Source organism: Pinus tabuliformis, chromosome 9 (genome assembly GCF_031772625.1).
Source record: "Pinus tabuliformis cultivar Carrire ecotype Pingquan chromosome 9, CPIR1, whole genome shotgun sequence".
Taxonomy (NCBI): domain Eukaryota; kingdom Viridiplantae; phylum Streptophyta; class Pinopsida; order Pinales; family Pinaceae; genus Pinus; species Pinus tabuliformis.
This window is the reverse complement of record NC_142307.1, coordinates 1,509,481,909-1,509,501,069: the sequence shown is the minus strand read 5'-3', so window position 1 is coordinate 1,509,501,069 and position 19,161 is coordinate 1,509,481,909. Positions and strand designations below refer to the sequence as shown.

General features: G+C 34.4%; 1 pseudogene; it reads right to left on the bottom strand.

The window, feature by feature from the left end:
* Positions 1 to 823: 823 nt before the first annotated feature.
* Positions 824 to 19,161, bottom strand: part of LOC149154330 (transcription factor GAMYB-like) — a 34,049-nt pseudogene continuing 15,711 nt past the window's right edge.

Here is a 19,161-nt window from a genome sequence, read left to right as displayed (position 1 = left end):
TGATCAATCTAGCCTTAAATAAATGGAACTTATTGAATACAGTTTTATTCACATAAGAAGAAGTTGATAACTCGATGTACCAACAGTAGACAAAAGAATCTTTAGCGTTGATCTTTAATTTTACTTATTCTTATTAAATGTTATCAATTATAAATTTGACAAAGTACTTTCATTCCAAAAAGTATTTGGGAAGTGTGGGGGAGTGGTTGTGAGGCATGTATGTTGGAACTTTTCTGTTAGCAAATTTGGTTGGGATTTGGTTCATGCCCGATTTGGAGTTGGAAACTGAATGATCAACATATGGCTGAAATCCCTTGCTTTCAAGAGGGAAATGAATTTTTTTTCGAATGATTTATGGGTTTTGGAATCTACATCTTGGACCAAAATTGAAAAATTTCTTATAGTTTATGACAGAGTAACTAATAGGTGACATCCAAAACTTCATTCCTTCAGAAGAGCAATATAAGATGAACATTTTGATGCAGGGACCTAGCTGGAGAGATTGGGTGTGGTCATTTGGTAAGGCTCTTTATTTTTATGATACCAGGAGGATTTATCGTCTGCTTTGCAAGAAGTTGCACTTAGCCCCTACTTTGAATCCTAGATGGCCTTTGATGGATCTTGAAAAGAGATGAATTGAAAGATTGCATAGTCTGTGGACCCTCAAAATCTCCGTTAAGCTCTGAGTCTTTGGCTGGTTCATTATTTATCAAGGTTGTCAACAAAGGTTCACCTAGCCAAAAGTGGATTCACAGATAACAGGTGCTTAGTGTGTGGGAAGGAGGAGAACCTCAACCATATTATGTGGAACTCCAAATTTACGCTAGATTTTTGGCATTAAGTTCGATGGAACAAGAGGTGGTAGTGTGTATGAGTTATTTTCTGTAGGAGTAGTCACTGTCTCCAGATGCGTGCCAGTGGTATGCACAGACTCTGCAAGTTGGCTTGAAGGGAGCTCCAACTTCACACCTAGTAAGGGTGTAGGAGGAGAGAGATTGCCAATGAAAAGGGCATGGCTGCCAATCATCAAACCCCCAAGGTTGATAGATTATGATTGGAATTCCTGTTGCTCAGATTAGGATCATAAGGAAAACCATTTGCCGCAAACCCATCCAATCTGGGAGGCTGAGCATATGGCAATCGCCGAGCAGTCTTGAAGCACGGTTCCCCTATGCTCTTTAATGGGGTGTCATCGACAAACTGACCAAAAGGGGAGATCCCTCCTCCTCCTACACCAAAGGGCATCATCCTCTCGCTATCCTGAATCCGCTTTGCACACTGAATTGGGTTTACCATACGGTAACTTTGTGACAATCCCAGTGCCTGATTCAGAATCAAACTCGTGGAAACCTCTGTCAAGCCGGGAACGAAGTGTATGTCAATGCATGCTGGCTAGGTTTCAGGCTATCAAAGGTGACATTAGGAATCCCCAGTTTTGCAGAGCCAGACAGGAACTCATGATAATTATGACTATGATTATGCTGGGATGTTGAAGCATCTGCACCATTGATGGGCTGTTGATTTTGTTGATTGTTGTTGATTGCTTTAGAGGCAGATCAGGCGGGTAAAGAGGTAATCCCTGTCTCTGCCTTATCTTGATCCGTGTGTTCCAGTGATTCTTAATTTCGTTATCAGTCCGCCCAGGCAACTGAACCCAAAATTAAAAGCATAAGAATACATGACCCTAAATTTATTGATTTGATTTATTTTCAGCATTCAAAGGGAACCAAACACAGGTCATCCCAACATATATACCACTGGTAAAATGAGTCACAAAGTCATATATGGCCTCAACTAACAAATGGGTTTTCATCAGAGATCTTTTGTTTTAATCAGAAAGAAACGTAAAAGCAAACCAACAAAGGAAAAAGTAACAATAGGTACCACCTGAGCAGCCATGCGAGCCCATTTGTTTCTGAACTTGGCGACCTCGGGCAGTTCCTACTGCCACATTGTAGTGTTGTTCCTATGCCAAACATCCTATGTCTCTACCACCACCGCCCTGATAAAGATGCAAGAATAGCCATTTATGTAGAGAGCTGTTGTCCATGAGCTCGTCAACCTGGAGCCTCTGGCAGGAATTGTTCCTCCCTCTCCTTGAAGAGTTGCAGAGTGAGCGAGACACCTATTTAGAATGCTTGAAATGGGAGTAAAATCAGAGGATGGAACAAGTGGTGAGGGTGCTAGGCTACAAAATCTCTGTTGAATGTTTATATAAGATTTCTAAGATTTCCTCGCAACAATTCTCACATTTTGGTGTTCTCCATTGTTATAGACATTTCTGGGCATTGCAACCCCAAGCATAAATGTCCATCAACCAAGGGCTACTATGTCCCTAGAGGTGTTGTTCCAGCCCCTAAAAGAACAAGGTCAACTGATTACATCATCTCCCAGAAGTTCTCCATGAAAAACTACTTAGAATTGGTCAAAACTGGACCATTTCACCTGCTCCATAGGCAAAGTGCGTTGCATCGCACATAAATACACGCAGTAGGTGTGTTGCATTTCAAAAATCCCTTCTATGGGGTGCGATGGGTGAGAAGGGACAAATGGCAGGGTCAATCCGCAAGGTGGAGAAGTATGGAATCTTCATGAAACTTCTCCTGTGACACTTGCCTCTCTGAATTCGACCAGGATGAGTAAGAGATCATCAATCTCCAAGTGGAATCAAGAACTATCCGAGGGAAGACACTAATCAAATCTCAAGCTGACTCACCCCCCTTGCAGACATCTATATATGGATCCCTCATCCCAGAGATCTAGAGGCTGGAATTTTGCATCTTGTAAGGAATTATTGTTGGTTTCTTGAGACAACATCATAGTGTTGGGTGATCTAAGCTTTTCATGAGGTGAAGAAGGGCTTACTTGCTGAGAGGATGATGCTAGGTCAGAACAATTGGTTGTAATTCTCTTAGCTCTTTCTTGATTATCAATAAAACTATTCAAGTTTTCCTCCATACACTTGTGTGATTGATGTTTTATGCATTTGTGTGGTTAATATACATCTGATCTGTATTACTTATGATAATACATCTATGTTTTCATATAGTATTATGCTGCTTTGATTCCACAGGTACTCTGTGAAGCTGGGTACGAAAGCAAGTAGCAAAGGACTATCAGAAGAGAGAGGAATCGAGCAAGGAACCAAGCGCAAGACAGAGGTTGGTCTCCTTTATTCTTTTCTCATCTATCTTTCATAAAGGAAAACAAAAGTAGTTTTAATTTGTTTGTTTCTAAGGTAGCTACCAGCCTTAGTGGGATTAGTAGTTCTGCATAGACACTATTCACGGTAACAAAATGGCGACTCCGTTTGGGAGCGAGTAGACTATTTGTTCATCTACATTTGTTTACTTTATAAACTTACAGACGGAGCCTGAAGTCAAGCCAGCTAGCCTTCGAACTGCATTTGCTATGCAAGTGAAAAGTAGATCAACGCTGCTTCAGTCAATCTCCGAGTTTTGTTTATGAATTAAACAATTGATTTACGAGTTCTCTAATTGCCCTTGTGGTGGCTCTAGTAACATCCTTAGATCTACCCGTATGATTGATTTACTGATTACCACTTTCTTGGCCTAAATCCCTGAACTAAACTACAAACTGTGACTCGGAATCCAATCAAGGTCTCGTCCCTGGTCCAGCGCACTAATTGTTCTGTGAACTTCAAATGCAATGCACTTCCCGAGTGTAGTAGATGTGTTGCATTTCAGTTTCATTGTGTTACAGGTGCACTGATCGGACAAGGCCTTGTTCCTAAAACTTTGGTTTCTGTGTTCACTATTTTCAGCTCTATTCAGTAGTTTTGTTGCCTGTAGTCAGTACGCCTCTTTTTGAAACCCCTTTCCTTGCTGATATTCCGCCTCCATTGAGCAAAGAGCTGTAAATGTTTTTATGTATTTTTTGAGTCATTTTCAGTTCTCCTTTACAAAGAAGTAGCGTAATTGTATTGTCGTTTCTTGATTTGAAAGTGTCACAAGTGTCATTTTCAGTCATAGAAGAGAGTCTGATTGCTCTTGATAGTCGATTACCCTGTTACTATTGTATTTGATATGAATTAGTAGTTTTTCTAGTGTCGAAAACAAGTTTTCAATTCCAAATTGCAAAGTTTTGTGATTGTCCTCATTTTGTTTTGAAAAGAAGCTTGTTAGTAATTGTCGCTTTGAAAAATAATTTAGATTTGCGCATTAGCTTTCTTTTTATCATTTACACACTAAGAAGGCTGAAAACAAATACATGCATGTGCATTTGCATTTAGACTGTTTGTTGGTTTGATTTAGGACAGTGCATATAGTGTGTGCTCTTTGCTCTTTGTTGAAAGAACGCCATCTCTCTTTCCTTAGTAGCTAGGATTTTCATTTGCAAAAAGAAGACTAAACGATGGTTTATCATCTTAGATTGCATTTTAGGAATTTTACATCTACATCACGCGGTGAACCTGAAAGGCAAATTTCTTAAGCAAGATCAACTATAAAATAAATTTAATGAATCTAACAACGCTTTGGAACCTAACGCACAACATCTAGAAGTCTAGGCTAGAGACGTATTCCGACGTCGTAAAGCCTGGTAACTATTGTTTTCATTGTTGGTTGGGTGATTCCTCCACTTTGAGATGATAAGTGCCAGTACGGACTTGTGCTCCCACGTACCGTCGAGTATATTTTGGGAGACCACAATAGGCTTAATCCTTTATCCATAGGAAGCCGTGTCTGCCACCCTATCAATTCCAATGCACTGAACACAGCATTCGGGAAGATTGACTGCCGTATCGTAAAAAGTATTCTACAGTTTTGTGATTAGTTTGGTAATCCCTCTGTGTAGATTTCCAGAGCAGTCCCTTTCATTCCTTTTCACACTCCTTAACAGAAAAGGTCCATCTGAGCACTTGTCACTTCAGGCTCATTAAAAATCAAAGGCGACTAGAGTCATCTTTTGTTTTTTCTCGACTCTTTAAAATTGAAAAAAAAAGTTGTGTCAAAGCGTCTAAAATTTATTTTAAATAGAATAATTATCACCTTTCCTACATTGATCTTAGGTTGAGGAAAATGGAACCCACCAACCAAGGGGTTCCCCTTGGAGGAAATCCTAGTGCATTCTCCTCCTGGGAGATGTTGCTGCACCCCATATGGCCACATTGCCACTTCCAGGATTGACAATTGGCTTGCCCGTATGGCTCTTCTCAACCTCCGTCATTCAGAACACCGCGATTCCTGAACAATCGAGTCAGCAACTAAACGATTCCAGAGTTACCCCTCAACCCTCTATTTCGTCCAATTCTTTCTCTCCTCCTTCCTCTTTGCTTGATGAAGATGGTAAAGCCAAAAATCAAGTTCGTGAGAAGAAGAAGGAAAAGAAGAAGAAGGAGCCAAAGGCGAAAAGGGGAAACCAAGCGTCATCTAGCGAAAATCCACATGCTGCACCGACCAGGCCTAAATCGCCATGTGTCATTTGCAAAGGAGACCACTATCATCGAGATTGTCCTTACATCCCTTGGATCTTAAGGGACTGGTCTCCTCGTTTGCACAACCCAGTGTCGTCAACCTCTGACGATCATGTTGAAAGTACACCGTCAACTAGTGAAAGTGAAGCCCCTGGACAAAAAGGAAAATGTAAATTTCCTTGTAAACTGTGTGAAGGTGATCACACCATCCACTATTGTCCCTTCTTAGATGAGGCTAAAAGAGTTTTGGATGACCGTCGGGTTTCACCGTTACGGCTTCCTCCTAGATATAAGAAACTCTTGCCGAGTCCGTCACTAGTTGAAAATCCAGCTGACATGCCCTTGTGGTCGGCCGAAGTATCTATCATTGAAGAAGAACCATCTAAATCCATACCAGATGAAAGTCAAAAGGTCGAGGCGGATGTTGACCTGATCTGGCCTTCAGAGGTTCCATCTTCAGATGATACAGTCATCGAAGAGAATAAGGATGATACCATCCAAATTCTTTTCGTAAGCACAGACTCCGATGAACATGGGGGCAACTTACCCATTCCTTTACCGCAGGAAGGAAGTTCGTCAGAGTCATACAGGGCCGTCTATTCGGTCCCACCTCCAAGTAACCTAGTTGTTTCCTTTGACTAGAATCTACTAGGTAGACCCCGTTTACCGGCCAGTATACCATTCCGAATCATCACTCAAGTATATAGAATGGTCATGGCCGGTACCATCATAGATGCAGGGGCTTCTGTGAGTATCCTTTCCTCAACTGCTTGGAAAGCGCTTGGTTCGCCATCACTTTTGCCTAAAATGAGAAATCTAACGGGCTTTGACAAAGGAACCTGTCGACCGTTAGGGATCCTTCCCGATGTGCCCATAACATTGAGAAGGAAAATCGTTCACATGAATGTAATGGTAGTCCAAGGACCCCTGGATTATAATCTACTCCTTGGACGAGAGTATATTTATTGCATGGGAGCCATTGTCTCCTCACTCTTTAGAGTAATGTGTTTTCTGCACGAAGGAAGAGTGGTCAAGCTCGTAGACCAGCTTTCATTCCCCGGTTCACGCATAGCAAATAGTCATATACCATCCCTAAATGGTATTTTCATGCAAGGAATGTCTCATCAATCCCCAATCCATCCTCCTAATGAGCGCGAGTGATTCGGAGGATATGACTGAAACCCAGGGGGCATGCACCCTGGTCTGCTTCGGCAAGAGAACCTTGGGTATAGGGTTGATTTCCATGAGGGATATATGACTAATCTGGCGAACTCGTCCTTACAGGAAAATGGGAACAGACTGGAATAAGATACCTTTGTTAAGGTTATGACGGGTGACACCACTTCTCTTTGCCTATTTTGATAGGCATCGCCGAGAAAGAATTTTATCCGCTACGCGGATGAAACTTTCTTGGTAACCTGGAAATTTTTCTCTATACTTGGGGGCATGCAAGCGAAGAGCGACTATTTATTTTCTTAAATTTGTAGGTCCTCTAACCCTTTAAACTCATAGGATTGGTCGTTTCCTAACTTGCATAAAGAAAGGATCCGGAGAAAAGCTTTGTAAGGTGCAAGCTCCACAAAAATGGCATCTTAGATGAGACATCCTTATTATATGACTGGATCGAGCAGTTTTAACGCGGACTTCATGCTCGTTAAAAAATAAACATAAGCAATGAGTAAATGTTTCCCCTAGCATTTAAGCTCATTAAAAAATGAACTAATTTCTGGTAAATAACCATCGTGAATGTAGTACTTCAGCCTTTGAAGCCTTGGTCATGTTCTCATCATCACCTCCACTCTGTATTGGCCGATCATTCACCTCCACTTGATTGTTTACCCCTTTTGAGGAACAGCTGCAAAGAGTGATCCTGTTAGCCATCGTTGTAACACTGCCGTGATTGGAAAATTCCAAACCTTACCTGGAATCAACTGCTACCCGAATTTATCACTCATTCCTCAAAAACGAGTCTCCTTTAAGCTCTTTTCAATTGACTCGTAAAATATGAAAAGATTGCCAAGCCATTGGCCTCTCCAGCTCGTTAAAGTGACCAGAAGTGCTATCCCTCCTTTAGATTTTAATCTTTTTGGACCTGAGGGATTATTACACAAAAAGATCGAGCGCTTGTCTTATTCGGCTCGTTAAAATTACCAAAAATTCATCCCTTTCGTATTATTTTATACTTTTTCGGACTTAAGGGATTAGATGACGAAAAAGGATTTTTGGAGTTTCCTTTATGTTCCTTTTCAGACTCTCTAAAATTGAAAAGGACCGAGTTATCTTTGTCGTTAAACTCATTAAAACCTAATAGCAACAAACTTGTCCATAACAGACAAGAACGAGTTTCACTATCGCTAGGCTCGTTAAAACATAGCGATGGGTTTGCCCGAAGGGCAAATTATAGAACAAGCATATGTTATCCTCCTCAAGCTTGACAAAAATAAAGAGGTACTGGTCAGCAATGACTGGGGAAAAACTGAGAAGAAAACTTGAAGAAACTTTGTTGGTAGCAAGTCGCTCTTGAACATGACACTTTCACTCCGCATCCTAGTCGTGTTGGGTTGTTCCATTCACTGGTCATATCACCATGGTTCCATCACACCATCCACATTTGGGGTTAATGCTACCAATCCATCATGTCAGTGTCACCGATATGTTTAAGAGAAGTCACTCAGAGAATTCACCTGTGTCTCACCCACTATAATACATTTTTTCTCCATTCTTTCATGACCGCCACCCTAAACCGTATATCACCAGATTGTTTTCACCTACATTAAAATCATTTGCTCCATTCTGTGTCATTGATGTGGGATTCATTAAGGCCCTCCTATGACGGATCACTTCTTGTCGACATCGGCTCATTATCCAAGAAGTCGATATAGGAACAACCCTTTCAATACTTTGAAGCTTGCATGCTTCAATGGCAAGTTTCTCACTTCCAGCAACAGGTTTACATCAATGGACTTCAACCGAAAGATTTTACATGGTGTTCGACGCCAAGTCCCTTATTCATACCACGTCAATTGTACTTCAATACCTTGAGGATCATTATCATTATCGGTGATTCCTCTCGCGCTTGTTGACAACTTACATCATTGGTTGGTAATCAGGCAATGTCTTTCCATGTTCGACTCCAGAACATCTCTCACATGGATCGACTTGTACTTTGAGTGAAGATCGAACAAGATTGAAGACCCCGGATCTAGTTTCATCCATCTGGGCTACGATATATATTCAGGAAAATAAAGACATCAAATGTACATCATTGCTGCACATATAATCATCCAATTTAAGGGATGATGGCTCTACTAGAATCATCAGTCTACACTCAGACGATTGTAAGTCTCATGTACATGAAAAATGAATTTATAAAGCAATGCATAGGAATGCCCGCCTCAGCTAGATCATGAAAAAATTATGAAGAAAATGTATTGTTTTGTATCTTATTACAAGTCTCCTTCCAGCTTGAAAGAACTTCGGATCCTCATGATAAAGCATTTCACCCGACATCAAAAGATTAACGACCTCATGCTTTAGGGAGCAATTGTTATAGACATTTTTGGGCACTACAACCCCAAGCATAAAATGTCCATCAACCAAGGGCTCCTAAGTCCCTAAAGGTGTTGTTCCAACCCCTAAAATAATAAGGTCAACTGATTACAGCATCTCCCAGAAGTTCTCCATGAAAAACTACTCAGAACTGGTCAAAACTAGACCATTTCACCTGCTCCATAGGCAAAGTGCATTGCATCCCACCTAAATACACACAGTAGGTGGGTTTCATTTCAAAAATCCCTTCTATGGGGTGCGATGGGCGAGAAGGGACAAATGGCATGGTCAATCCGCAAGGTGGAGAAGTATGGAATCTTCCAGAAACTTCTCCTGTGACACTTTCCTCTCTGAATTTGACGAGGGATGAGTAAGAGATCATCAATCTCCAAGTGGAATCAAGAACTATCAGAGGGCAGACACTAATCAAATCTCAAGCTGACTCACCCCCCTTGCAGACATCTATATATGGATCCCTCATCCCAGAGATCCAGAGGCTGGAATTTTGCATCTTGTAAGGAATTGTTGTTGGTTTCTTGAGACAACATCATAGTGTTGGGTGTCTAAGCTTTTCATGAGGTGAAGAAGGGCTTACTTGCTGAGAGGATGATGCTAGGTCAGAACAATTGGTTGTAATTCTCTTGGTTCTTTCTTGATTATCAATAAAACTATTCAAGTTTTCCCCCATACACTTGTGTGATTGATGTTTTATGCATTTGTGTGGTTAATATACATCTGATCCTGTATTACTTATGATAATAGATCTATGTTCTCGTATAGTATTATGCTACTTTGATTCCACAGGTACTCTGTGAAGCTGGGTACGAAAGCAAGTAGCAAAGGACTATCGGAAGAGAGAGGAATTGAGCAAGGAACCAAGCACAAGATAGAGGTTGGTCTCCTTTATTCTTCTCTCATCTATCTTTCATAAAGGAAAACGAAAGCAGTTTTAATTTGTTTGTTTCTAAGGTAGCTACCAGCCTTAGTGGGATTAGCAGTTCTACATAGACACTATTCCCGGTAACATCCATGTTCAGTGACATGAACTGCACTAAAATTTAAATGGACTCTCCTGAAAATGCTCACAGATGTCAAGTGGAAAGCAGAAAGGTGGCCCAAAAATCTCTGCACAGATGTCAAACGCACATGAAAAGCGTAGACGATCGAACTGATTCAAAAGAAGGCCTATTAGCCTAATTAATGACAAGTAGTACATCGATAACGAAGGTGCTATGATTGGATTGTCTATGGTATTCTAGTAATCGAATATGGAAAGTTTTCAGTTCACAAATATGGGTGTAGTGAAACACTTTTACATTTTCTTTTTCTGCGTAGTTTGAAAATGTCATAATTTTCTCCAAAAACAATAAAAATTTAGTTATAATTTTAAAAAAATTGGTAGAAATTTAGTTATAATTTTTAAAAAATTGGTATAAATTTTTGAATATGTAGGTTATGATGGTCAATTCTTAGTATTTAGTATTTTAAATGTTTCAGTGGTTTTTAATGTTACTGACTCAATTTCTGATATCTAAAAAAGATTTAAGTATTGTGAGAGATTTTTCGGTGCAAATCACATGGAATATCATTTGTCGACGCGTTTCGAACCAACTAGTGTGGGTCATCGTCAGGACAAGTTGTCCTGACGATGAACCACACTAGTTGGTTCGAAACGCGTCGACAAATGATATTCCATGTGATTTTCACTGAAAAATCTCTCATAAACTTGATATGGATCACAGAAGCCTGAACTGTATAAGATTTAAGTACTCTGAGTTGGATTACTTAAAAAAAATTGACCTCCTCGCAAAATTGTGACTTTACACTTTTTTTTTTCTTTATTTAAAATATATTTGGTAATATATAAATAATTAAATAGAGTCTTTCAGTAGAAATCACATGAGAGAATTTTTCTTTTGTACGAGACATTTCCAACCAACAAGTGTGGTTCATCATCAGGACTAGATGAAGTGGCAGACCATGGCAGAGGCTTAAAGGCTTGAATAGAGAGCAATGTAGAGACATAATTTCAAGTAACGTCTATATTTGAACAATAATGTTTAAATTATAATATTAATATAGTAATATATTAAAAACAGATATTATTAAGTAACGGTTATATTAAACGACTAGTTTTTGAAAAAAATATTTAAATAATGATATTATTTCATTAATTTATTAAAAATATTAATAGGGAACAGCTATATTAAACAGCTAGTTTTTGAAAAATAATATTTAAATTAATTTATTAAAACCAAATATTACTAGATTTTGGAAAATAATATTTAAACTGTGATATTAATTTATTAAAAAAAATATTAATAACTAACTGCTATATTAAATAGCTAGTTCTTAAAATAAATAAATAAATAATCAAAGTCAAACTTTAAATGAGAGGAGTCAAAAATTATAAAAACGAGTAAAGACCCTAACCGAGACAAGATCATTTGATAAATAAAATAACTAATAGAAATAAAAAAAAATAAATTAAAAATAATTAATGGAAAAGTAAATAAAATAAAACAAAATATACACAAGTCAAAATATATATATAGAAAATAAAAAAAATAAATAGCAACAAATAAATATATATATATATATATATATGCAAAAAAAACAATCAATAAATAAAACTGGGTCAACAATAAATTATGGGGCTCAGGCCCATTAAACAAATAACAAAAATACTAAAGAGAGTTAAGAATAAATATAATGATAAAATACATAAAAAAACATCAAGGATCAAGAAAATGAACTCTAATGAAGAATAAAACAACAACAAGTACTATAAAAAAGATGCCAATACCAACAAAGATTAAAAAAAAAAGAAAAAAAGGAAAAAAAAAGAGAAAAAAAAGAGGACACAATAATTTGAATAGAGATGATGGTTGGAATATTAGTCGAAGTTGGGTCCCACTCTTGTCCTCCTAGTTTTTTAGATTATTTATTTATTTCTTTCTTTCTTTTTCTTTTTTGTTTTTATATATGTTGGTATTGGCATCATTTTTATAGTATTTGTTGTTGTTTTATTTTTTTATTATAGTATATTTTCTTGATCCTTTATGTTTTTTTTTGTATTTTATCATCCGATTCATTCTTAACTCCATTTAGTATTTTTGTTATTTGTTTAATGGGACTGAGCCACATATTTTATTGTTGACCCATTTTATTTATTGATTGTTTTTCTTTGGATATATATATATATATATATATATATATATATATATATATATATATATATATATATATATATATATTTTTTTTTTTTTTTTTTACTTGTGTATATTTTGTTTTATTTTATTTATTTTTCCATTAATTATTTTTTAATTTATTTTATTTGGATTAGTGTCTTCACTCATTTCTATAATTTTTGACTCCCCTCCTTTAAAGTTTGACTTTGATTATTTATTTATTTATTTTAAAAACTAGGTGTTTAATATAGTGGTTACTTGTTAATATTTGTTTTTAATAAATTAATAAACTAATATCACAGTTTAAATATTATTTTCCAAAATCTAGTAATTTTTTGTTTTAATAAATTAATTTAAATATTATTTTTCAAATACTAGCCATATAATATAGTAGTTACATATTAATATTTTAATAAATTAATAAACTAATACCTATTTAAATATTATTTTTCAAGAGCTACTTTTAATAAATTAATTTAAATATTGATGGTTTTGAGACTTCTGCGATTTGCATTCTGTGTGGTTGTATCTTCCGGATCCATCGCATTTTATTATTTTTATGCATCGACGTTTTGAACCATCCTCTGTGGTTCATCATCAGGATTTGAATTTATGAAGAAGTCAGAGAGGTAAGCCAATGAATAAATACTTTTTCAGATAGGTGGTGTGAAGAGACGACAAGTTTTAGATAAAAGAGGTTTATTAATTAATTTAAGAATGATCTAATTTTGAATTTGAATCTAATTGAGTATTTTGTTTAATATGTTTTTCATCTAGTTTGTTTTTGATTGATGTAATATGATGGTTGTATTTCTATTTAATGTATTTTATTTTATTATTAATTTGATATAAGCCAAGCTTTATTATGTTTTAATTTAGTTACTTTAATTAATTAATTAATTAATATATATATAAATATATATTAATGTAATATGATGGTTGCTTTTCTATTTAATGTATTTTATTTTAATATAAATTTGATATAAGCCAAAGCTTTATTATGTTTTAGTTACTTTAATTAATTAATATATATATATATATATATATAATATATAATTAATCATGCTCTATTTTAATTAATTTAGTTCTAACTTGAATTATTAATTAATTATGTATATATATATGTATAAATATGTATATATATACATTATGTTTGATTTAATTTATTTTGATTTATTTTAATTAAGGATTCAAATCAATTTAATATAGCTTAGCCTCATTAAATTTAGATAGTGAAGGAGACTAATCTGCCTAGGGGATTTTTAAGGTGAGAAAAACAGGAGGACCAGGAAACGAAGGGAGGGGTCACGAATTGACTAGGAAGTGGCGGAATCATTTGTTATTGCGGGAATCCAATTGTCACTTATTTTCAAAAGCTAGCCCATTTAATATAGCCATTACCTATTAATATTTGTAATAAAATAATGAAATAATAACATTATTTAAATTAATCTAAATATTATTTTTCAAAAGCTAGCCGTTTAATATAGCCATTACCTATTAATATTTTTAATAAATTAATAAAATAATATTAGATAATTTTTGAAAAACTAGTGGTTTAATATAGCCATTACATATTAATATTTTAATAAATTAATATCATTATTTAAATATTATTTTTCAAGAACTAGTAATAACTGGTTTTAATAAATTAATTTAAATATTATCTTTCAAAAACTAGCAGTTTAATATAGCCATTACATATTAATATTTTTAATAATTGAATGAAATAATATAATTATTTAAATAATTTTTTTCAAAAACTACCCTTTTAATATAACCATTACTTAATAATATTTGTTTTTAATATATTAATAAATTAATATTATAATTTAAACATTATTGTTAAAATATAGCCGTTACTTGAAATTATGTCTCTACATTGCTCTCTATTTAAGCCTTTTCCATGGTCTGCCTCTTCATCTGGTTTGATGATGAACCACACTTGTTGGTTCGAAATGGGTCGTCCAAAAAAATTCTTTCATGTGATTTCTATCGAAAGACTTTGTTTAATTCATTATGGATCACAGAAAACTGAATACAGAAAATATATAAATAAGTTACGTATATTTTATAATTTAAATTTATAATTTTTAAAATTAAATTAAGCTCAAAATATGTTATTGAATTGAGACTTCTGTGATCCATATCAATTTTTTGAAGAATTCTTCAGCGAAAATCACATGGAGAAATTTCTGTCGACGCGTTTCGAACCACACTGGTTGGTTCGAAACACGTGGACAGAAATTTCTCCATGTGATTTTCGCCGAAGAATTCTTCTAAAAATATGTTGGCAAAATAGCAAAAAACACCAAAAAAATTCATTTGATATAATAAAGTAGATACTTATTATATCACAATTTCTAATTTTAGTTGTAATTAAGCTATCTTAACTATAATGAAACTTAAACTCTGTAGCCTGTATGGAAGAGATGGTGTCATGGCCTATATGAAGAGATGGTGCCATGCCTGTTATGTTAAGTAAACATTTTGATTATGACAAATTAAAAAAATAAAATAAAATAAATTATAATTATTAATTCATACATTTTGAGTTTTCAAGATTACAAAAATAAAATAAAATTTAAAAAATAAAACAAATAATTATAATTAGTTATAATTAATAATGACTCATAGAGGAAATTATTTTTCATGGGCAATTTTTTTGGTTAATTTTAGTCAAAATGTGAAAGAGGTTTTTAAAAACTTGAGTTTAAATTGTTTAATATGCATAATTCAAGTATCCCATGGGTTTTTTCAGGGTGCTGAATACGTTTATGCATTCTTATGCATTCAAAATTGTATTTTAGACAATGAAAATTTTTGAAATTGCACTGCTAGAGTTTGGTATTTCATCTATGAGTTAAAAACTTGAGTTCAAATTGTTTGATCTGCACAATTCAAATGCCCCATGGGTTTTTCACGTGCTGAATAGATTTATGCATTCAAAATTGTATTTTAGACAACAAGAAATCTTGAAATTGTATTGCTAGAGTTTGGTATTTCGCTAACTAAGTCATTAATAATTCAACCAAATAGATCTATCTTTACCCACTATCTACCAACCATTAAGAGTCATCAAATCTTCTAAGTTGCAACCAGATTAGATCTATCTTTACCCACGATCTACCAACCATTAAGAGTCATTAAATCTTCTAAGTTGCAAATGTTTGTTAAGGTGAAAAGAAATTTGATCCCTCTCATAGTGATGGATTTAGAGTTAAGATGAATAAGATAGTTAGTAGATAAATCTTGAAAAAATCCAAAATTGTTTAATTTGACTTATACTAAAAAGTCAAAGGCAGCCCTTTTTTTTTTTAAACAATTTGAAATTTCAAAACAAAATAATTTAAATTGTAATTTAAGATAAATATATAATTGATATAACTTCTGATAGTTTCAAAAATTATCCATTTAGCTTCAGATATGTTAAAATGTCGAATTATGCTAAAATATAAACTGTTTATTTTCCGAAACTGCGTTTTTCTAGAAATCCTCGTTGCGTAGACGATGGCTTCCTAGAGACCATGCCTAGACGATCACTTCTAGATGATCCCAATAGCAATAGGTCTCGTTGTTTCAATTCCAAAGCCATATCGACATGCAAAAGCAAAGGCCCTTACGGAGTAAGCTGGCATTTAACTGTCTGCCCTAAAATAAAGGTTGCACTTTGAACGTTTGAATCTGACCATCCGCACGGCCCTGGTAGTTTTCTCCCCATTTAAATCCCGCCATCTTCCGAGGGCCTACAGAAAATTCGGGTGGCAAAAGGTTCAGATGCAGACGGAATGTAAAAGGTTATGTCAAATTTTGAAGTTGAATTCGTAGAAACTATAAAGATTCATCAAAATTTAGATTGTCCGAATACATTCAGTTGGAGGGAATATAATACCTCGAAATCCATTCAGATTGAGGAAAATCCCCGGAAATATTATACCATTTTATACCCAAGCAAACTTTGATTCTGTCCAGCTTTATCAAATTATCATTAAAAAAATACTTGCTTTCTATATTAGTAATTAAAAACAATTTCCTGGGGCCTCCTGTTCACCCTGCTAGTTCAAATGTAGTGTTTACGAGTCGCTCCATATCTGAAACTACACAGATAAATAAATGGGAGAATAACCGTAAAATTCGAGAATAACCATAAAATTTTCAGAAGATAAAATTTTTGAGGTTATTGTGGTCCACTTGATTTATATCTGAGAGTACACAGCTTAAGAAATGGAAGAATAACCGTCAAATTCGACAATAACCATAAATGTTTCATAAGATATAACTTTTGAGGTAATTGTCATCCACTTGATTTTGAATACATGGATGGTTATGCTTCTCGCCGTGTCCCCGCCGCTTCCTTCGCCTCCTGATTGGATACATGGATTTACTTTCAGACCAACCTATTATTTTATTATTCATAATTGACTTAAAACATGGAAAACAAAAATGATGTGCGCGCCAACGTTCAGAGAACAAATTCGAGAAATAGCAAAACAATCGGCTTCACCACATTCCATTCCATTTTAGTTATAACAGCAATCCATATCACATGGTCAACATATTCCATTCTTTTGGTTGTACAATAAAAATTGTGAAGATCATGGAAGAGCAAATACAATTTCTAGGGTTTGAAAAGTTGCATGCGGGGCCTGTCATGTAATGTAAGTCATAACGGAGTGAGTTCGACTATATAAGTTAGGTTGAATCATAAAATATGACGTAAAAATCGATGCTCTGATCGCGAGGAACTTGTGGACAACAACTTGTTCATTCAATGTTTTTTTCGATTGCACTGATTAGAAACGTAGACTTGTTACAACATGGACAGGGGAAGAAGGATTACATTTTCTTCCCATGCATGGTATATGATGTTTGTGTTTATCGTATTAGCAAAGATTTTTGTCATGTGGGTTAGTCATTATTGGTTTTTATGTTAAAAATGTAGGTTGACTCATCACTAAGGAAGAGGTAAACGTTTTTTACAAATAGTTTGGTTAGTTGTTTTGCATTTTCATTGAGCAGCTCATTCTATAACCCAATATGAGAGAGATGTGTAAGTATGCCGAGAATGAGAGATATGTGTAAGTATGTAGAGGTTCAACTTGAAGTTGATAGGTGTCCTTTTAAAATAATTATTTAAATTAAAAAATATCACATATAATAAAAACAAAATTTGTTTAATTAAGAGTATTATAAGACAAAAATAATCTCACTCTAAGTGGCCATACTAAGGAGAAGTGGTAAAAATATTTGACTCACTCAACCATAAATAAAATATTTCACATTGGATATAATAAAAAAAAGGTGAATATACATGTTTAGTTGTTTTAATTAAAAGAATAATAAAACATAAATAATCTCATTCTCAATATCACATTTTACACTTCAAAAAAAGTTTTCACCTCAAGAGATTTGATCCCTCTCGACTTTTGATAAATTAGTGGTTATAATAAATCTATACTGGTCTTCAAAAACCAAATTATTATATATATATATATATGTGATAAGGCCTTTTCCATTTTAGTTGGTATCAAATTGGGTTCTTCAACTTATATTGTTTACAATATTTTTGGGCTTATGTTTGACAAGAATAAAAATATTTGATCTTGTGATTCATTGGTTCATTATTTTCTCAAGGTTTGAAACAAGTTTTTAACCTTTTTATTGAGAAAAAAAATAGTAGGCATCATGGGTTCCAAAGTGGAAGGACCACTCTTAAGATTTTCAATATTTTGCACTCAGATCAGTTGATTGACCATAACGATATCCTGGGTGTATGATAAGGTACTATATGAAGGATTAATCCCACATTGTTGTTCTTAAGGAGGTAGAGCATTGAAAACCATTTGTTTTTGCTAGGCTTGAAATGGATTAAGATATGCAATAAATATGAATGAATCGCATTCGTTTTGGGCACACTACTAACTAAGTTGATTGTTTATGAATTGTCTTTTTTTTAACAAATCTTTTTCTTTTCTTTCATCCATTTTGTACACACTTTTACTTCATCTAGGTCATGCAAAGGTATAATAAAAAGGTAATCATCCACTCTCAACTCATAGTCTATATTTTCTTTGTGAAATTGATTTAAGTTATGTTATAGCTACCGAAAGATGGACAATCTACATCTAATTGTCATTTTTGCAACCAAATCATAAGTTTTACATGTTTGCACGTATTAGAAGACAAACATGACATATGAATAGTTTGTAGATGTCAGCCACATGGATATCTGCTTATTAGGCACAACTGGAAGTTCACAAGATGTGTGAATCATATTTGTCAAACTCAAAGTCAAACATGGCTATGGAACAACGTTTTCATGTTGAATATCAAGGAACCAACCTTATCATCAAGTGCGCATGGATAATATCAAGTGAGTGAGATCTAGAATCTAGAATATTAGTTGATGTTGTGTATATAAAAATATATTTTATGATTCAATCCTTAAGTAAGAAATCATGACATTAAATTTCCTACTGTGATTTCAAAACTTAGGTGTCAAATTTAGAACTTATCTCTTGACATTAATTTCCTAAGTTGTTAATCTAGAATACCTTATAAAATGCTTGATCATGAAGAAAAAGACAATGAGTGTTAAGTTTGAATTATTATTATTATTTTCTAGACAAAAGACTTTGTTTTTTACAAGTAATGCAAATACTTTGTTGTATGGTGCAATTATCACTGTGTGGACAATTCAAACTTCGTGATCAAAATTCTTAGCTTCTTGTGCTCAACAGGAGGCCCCCCTATGGAGTTGTGAGAGATAATATATATATTTCTTTTATAATTTTGATTTTGTTTATACCTTATAGCTAGATTAACATCCATATCAATTCAATTATTCAAATAGATAGATGTTTTAATTGCTTTTCTTTCATTTCTATTTTTTCTTATTTGTTTATGGTTCATGACAGGTTGAATGCTTGGGAGTGAAACAAAAAGTTCCAAAAATATTTGTTTTATACTTAGTCTCAGATTTATGTT